Here is a 6,129-nt window from a genome sequence, read left to right as displayed (position 1 = left end):
CTTTCTGCCGTCTCCTCCTTGGTGGCTTCCTCTGGCCCTTAAGCTTCTCCTCTAGGGTTTCCTATCTGAGAGATGGAAGATAAGGAAAAAGTAAATTGGGATCGTGTATCAGTTTCTTAGTCCTCCTAAAAAGCCAGTCTATAGGGAGCTGGGTGAGGGAGCGGGCTCTATATTCTCGTACGCTGCCTGTCTTGCCTGAGACTACGCACCCCAGCCAGAGACCTACTTAGTCTAGGGATTGTAGCCTTTATATCTAGCAATGTGATGGGTTGAGCCAATTAAGAGCTCAATATGACAAAGGGCAAAGACTCAAGTGTTTCTGTAACTAGGGAAATGATGTGTTGGATTCTGACATGGGAGGATAGGATGCAGATGCTGGAACTCTCTGGAAGAAGATAATGGTTGCCCCATCCTTTTGAGGGACTGATCCCCTAAAAGTCTCTTCCTTCTTAGATTCACTTGCATCTTAGAGCTAGAGATTAGAGACACAAACAGAGGAAGCTCTCCCCATATTGAGACTCCAGATTACACAGCTTCAAGGCACCAACGCACACTCTTCCATCATAGCAGGCCGGTCCTGGCAAGGAATTTTTGTTTGGGGTTTACCCCTTTTTGGAAAGATTAGAAATGTTTCCTCCAGCTCCTTCAGTGGCTGCTGCACCAGGAAGCTATTGGCATTGTTCCTTTACGTTGGCTCATCTCTTTATACATACTCCTGTTATTAGCACTTAATCACTTCATTATTGTCTGTTTTACAGATGGGTTTCCTCCAGACTGAATTCCTCCCCCCGAAAGTCAGGTACCAAATCTGATTCATCTTTGAATCCTTCAGACCTTGTGGTTTATTGGTGGATCCTCAATGAAGTTTTGATGAATGAGGGAAAGAAGGAAAAAGGGTATGTGGTAGAGAGAACGGGGCTGTTTACCCACTAAAGCCAGCTGGGGCCTAACTTCACTTGGCAAGTGAACTTTGCTGATATTTAGTGTGGAGGGTTTGTGCTGCCTCACATAACAGTGCTTCCTTGGGAAATTAGACTCTAGCCTCTGGCTCCTCAAAGGTCAGGGCAGCCCTTCCTCTGGCTCTCGTCGCAGCTGCCCCTTCCCAGGGAGAGATGAGCGTGCAGCCTACAAACTGCTTCACAGACATATCAAACTCTCTCCATTGGTCATACTTCTCTATGCCAATTATTTCAGTTTACTTAAATGAGTTGCTGTGGAAGCTCCTCAGAGGGACATACTTTAGAATGTTGCTACAGAAAATGTGGTGAAAGGCCCAGCACAGATCACCTGGGATCTTCTTATAAGTGCAGAATCTTAGGCCTTAACACAGACCTTCTGATTCAGAACTTGCATTTTAACAGGATCACAGGTGACTCTAAGGATACTAAAGATTGGAAAGCTCTGCCCTAGGGAGTACTAGAGAACTGTTTTTTCCTCAAACTGGCCAAATCATAAGAATTACCTGGGATGCTTGTTTCTATATTTCATCAAATCTTAGATGGCACTGAATGGAAGATCGTTCCGATTTCAAAGAGGTTAATATATGTGTGTTTTTAAAAGAGTGTGTTTTTCGAATCAATAAGTTCCAGTAGTAGTGCCAATTCTAGAGCCTGAGAAACTGTATTCTAAACTAATACAGTTTGAAAAACCCTGATCTAGAACAGTGGTTCTCAGCTTTTGGTATATATTGGAATTTACCCAGAGAACTTAAAAAAAGAAAAAAATACTGATTTAACTGGTCTGGAGTGCAGTCCGGGCATGAAGAGTTTAAAATTTCCCAGGTGATTCTAATGCGCAGCCAATGCAGAGAAACACTGAGCTCCAAGTATTTAACTTGCTCTTTCCTTTTCGAGTGGAATTGCGCAGCAGTGGCCAGGTAGACTGAGAAAGTGGGAGGTAGAACCTAGGTCTCCCATCTACTGGGTACCCTGAGCTATCCCTGATCACCTTCCTCCTTCCCACCGCCTCTCGCCTGCATATCTGGGTATCTGGCTGAGAAGCCCTGGGCCTGGAGCCTAGACTCTCAGGGCTGATGGAGAAGTAGGCAGCCGCCAAGGTGCCTTCCATGGTGATCATCTTTTCCCAATCAAAAATTGGCAGGTGCTTATTGACTTAAGGGAAAACAGGAGAGTCTTTGAAATTGTGACTGTCTTGGAATCTTGGCTATAAAGTTTCAGTAATGATACCTCACCAGCCCTGCCTAACCTACCCACAATATTGGTAACTTATACCTAGGCCAGAGCTGCGCTGCAGCCTGCACTGTTCAGAGCAAGGAACTGCCAGGAACTGTGCTAGACAGTTTACGGGGCTTATCTCAGTTAATTCTCACACTGACTTCAAGGTAAGTGCTCTTGTCCCCAAATTACAGACCAGATAACTGAGACTTGAGGGTTAAGTAACTTTTATTCAAGGTCATATAGCTTAGTAAACAAACCAGGCAATCTTTCTTTCCACTACCCCACAAAAGCAGCCAGAGAAAGAACGTTGGGCAAAAAAAGACAGGCAAATGCATGAGCTCAGTAACAGCAGCACTTGCATTGTTAAAGGAACCACTGACTTGTTTCACAAGTGGGGAAAATGTTTGAGCTTGTTCCTGTTTTAGCTACCACCTCAGCAAACTTCTGTGCTGCTTCTCCTTGTTTCCTAGCTTGCTGGGCTCCCAATTCCCACTACTAAGCTATGGGAACTCCTGGCCCTCACCTGCCCTCTAATTGCACACACCTGCCCGCTACTATGCATGGACCATCCTGATGCCTCCTGCCTCCTGTCTTAAGCTCCTGTGCCTTTCCTGTGGCTGTTCTCCTTTATTATCCCATTTGGGTTCAGTGTCCTGGTAGAGTAGGTGCTATTCCCATTTTAGAGGTGAGTGAATTGAAGCACAGAAAGGCGATCCACATGTTACTAAACAAGTTAGTATCAGAATCAGCTAGAGCTCATGTGTTCTAGTCCACAGCCCTTATAACCCCCCAACATTTTTTAGCTTCTTTAGCAACAGACTTTATTGTTTGAATAGTTACAATATTTTGAATGAAAGAAAAAAATCACTGTTTTCCAACTAATTTAATCCTGCTTCCTGAGTTAAGGGGAAGTCTCAGGATCTGTCTTATACCCAGTGGTAGGTATTGTGTGTAAAGCCTTGTCCCAGCTGGAGTTGGGGGGCGGGCATGAAGAAAGAGGAACTCCCTTCAGGGCCTTCCAGTCCAAAGGAAGATTTGGTGTAAATGCACAGAGAAACAATTTAGTTACAGGAGCACTGTGCTAGTGCTGGAGAATTCAGAGCTGTTTAAAACCTAGCCTCTACCCCTGGTAGAAAAGACAATTGCACATCTCACTGTCAAATTGATAAATTCTCTAGTAGAAGAAGGGAGGGAAAAATTGTAAGATGAACAGACTTTCAACAGAGAAGCAGAACAACAATAGAAATGGGGGATAGACATTTGGAGGAGAGGAAAGAGCATGAGAAAAAGCATGGAGGCATGAGGTACAAAGTGTGCTCAGAGAAGACTGGGAAGTTTGATATGACTGGACTGGAGTAAAAGAGTGGAAAGTGCATGGAGGGGAGGGCTGGGAGATGAGAACAGGAAAGGAAAATTGGGGCTAGCCAGTGAAGGGCCTTGAATGACAAAGGGTTTGGCTAAAACCCATTTAAGACTTACAAACAAGTATGGTTGGATACAGCTGCATGGTGCTATAAACAATGCGGGGTGACTGGGGTGGGGGACTGGCTCCTGGGAGAAGCTGAGAAAAAGCTGAACAGCTTGATTCTAGAAGGATCTAGGCATAATGTTTGGTTTAGGAAACTCATGGCCAATGATCTTTTTGAGGCTGCAGGTATTCTCTTCCAAGTCTAATATCTGCTGAAAGTGGTTTGACCTTGGTAGGAGGCTGACGTCACAGGTGAGCATCAGACGAGAAGCTAAGAGAAGCAGTTCTTCAGAGAATTAAGGAGTGCATTGTCAGTGGGGGCCTAAGATTCAGGGAGGGCCATTCCAGGAACCATCTGGGGTACAGGCTAGGTAGTGAGGAAGCTGGTTTCAAGCTAGGGAAGATCCCAGAGGCTCAAAGACAACCTTAAGTCCCCAATATGAAAACAGCTGGAGGTCAGAGAGGATGACTCACTCCTTCATTTCCCAAACTGTTCTACATAGACAATGAAACCCCACTAAGATTCTTGCTGATGTTGTGTAGGTGGGGAGATTGAGGCTTAGCTGTAATCAGGGCAGACTTCCTAGCAGGGACAGCATACTGAAAGTCTAGAAATAGGGGAGGGTTATAGGGTGAAGGGTGTGTTGTAGATGGGACTAGGGAGGAGCATGAAGGGACTAGTGAACTGGTTTTCCTAGGTAGGGTGGAGGGCAGGAATTGCCACCTATGGGCTGGTTAGGTAGGTAGGTCTGGATTAAGGGGGAAATCCTAAAAAGACCTGGCCCAATGCAAGATACCACCCTTTAAAGTTATGTCAAAATTTGCATTGTATCAGAATATAGATGACCTTCTACATGGTTACCTGGGACTTGATTTTTAATTTTGAGATTTATTTTATTATTCAATGTTGAGAGCCCAACAGCCTCAAAATTCCTAAAGGCCCCAAGACTAATTTAGTCCCGGGTTAAGACATAGGAGAGTCTTAACCAGGTGGGATGTGGAGGCTATTACAGATTTTTATAGACTTTTGTTGCTTTCCATTTCCTTGATTATAAAAATCATGGATATGCATTGTAGACAGTTTTTAAAATGCAAGTAAGTATAAAGAGGAAAATAAATATAAGCCATAATTCCACCACTCACCGATAATCATTTGTTACACTTTTTGATGTGTTTGTTTTCTATGCGTATATGTCACATAATTAGGGTCATACTGTATGTACAGATTTGTGCATCCATTTTTTTCACCTAACTTTACATTGTAAACATTTTCACCTTATTAAGAGATTCTTCAAGAACAATTTTTAATGGTTGTATTTCATTGTATGCATATGACCTAATTTAAACATTTTCCTATTGTTGGACCTTTAAGTTTCCAACCTTTCTATGTGATAAACATTGCAGTTATGAACAATTTTGTGCATATTTTTCTTGCAGCGCTTTTTAGAAGAACAATTTCCTGGAAGTGGAATTACTGGATCAGATAATATGAACCTTTTTAAGACTCTTGAGTAGACGTTGCCAAATGGCTTTCAGAAAGATTATATCAGTGTTTTTTACAACCACCAGTAGGATATGTGTTGTGTCCCATCTCACTAACTACCCCCTTGCCTGCTTTAGGATTTTTTTTTCCTTTAATCTTTGCGAATTTGATGGGTAAACATGGTATCTGGTTGTTCTCTTTTTAGTTTTATTGATTCTTTGTGAGGTGAACTTTTCCCCCCCATGTTTACAGAGGCCATGGTTTTTTGAGTTTGTCCAGGGTGAAGAGCAGTAAGTAGGCAGGGATCAGTGGAGGCAACACCAGGTGCAGGTAGAGAATAGGGTTCAGGGTCCACAATCCAGTCTGGGGAGGAGGGGAGGAGGCAGAGTTCGGGAAGGAATTTGGTTGGGGTGGTGAGAACTGGGAGGAGCTGGACAAACAGCATTAGTACAACTGGGTGTGGGGGCAAAGGGCTCCCACAAGGTGGAGACACAGGAATAGACTAAGCTGCTAATACGTTTAATTATGTGCAGTGACGTTATAGGGCCTTTCTCCCACGGGTTTCCTTTAAGTAGGATTCTCTGCCACTTGGGAGTAGGGGTTCTGGTTGTGTGGGGTATCTGCAGTCCCCAAAGTAGCCCAGCACCCCTTCTTTATAGACTGCAAGGTGAATCAACCTCTGAGAGTGTCAACAGGGGGCCAAGGCCAAAGCACAGCAATGATATTATGGAACATTAACTGAGTAGTAACTACAAGCCAGGCACTTAACTTATATTAGTTCATTTATCCTAACAACTACCATATAAAGTGGGGTCTCTTACACTCATTTTATAGAGGAAATAGAAGCACAGAGAAGTTAACATTCCCAGTGGCAGTCAGGAAGTAGGCGGAGTCTGGAATTGAACCACACTGGCTACAGAGCCTAAGCTGTTGACCAACAAATACAGAAATAAATGTGGGAAGGAGAGTCAGAATTGCAGGACACACCCTGCCTAGCTACG

This window comes from Eubalaena glacialis, chromosome 3 (assembly GCF_028564815.1).
Source record: "Eubalaena glacialis isolate mEubGla1 chromosome 3, mEubGla1.1.hap2.+ XY, whole genome shotgun sequence".
NCBI classification, from domain to species: domain Eukaryota; kingdom Metazoa; phylum Chordata; class Mammalia; order Artiodactyla; family Balaenidae; genus Eubalaena; species Eubalaena glacialis.
This window is presented reverse-complemented; position numbering follows the sequence as displayed.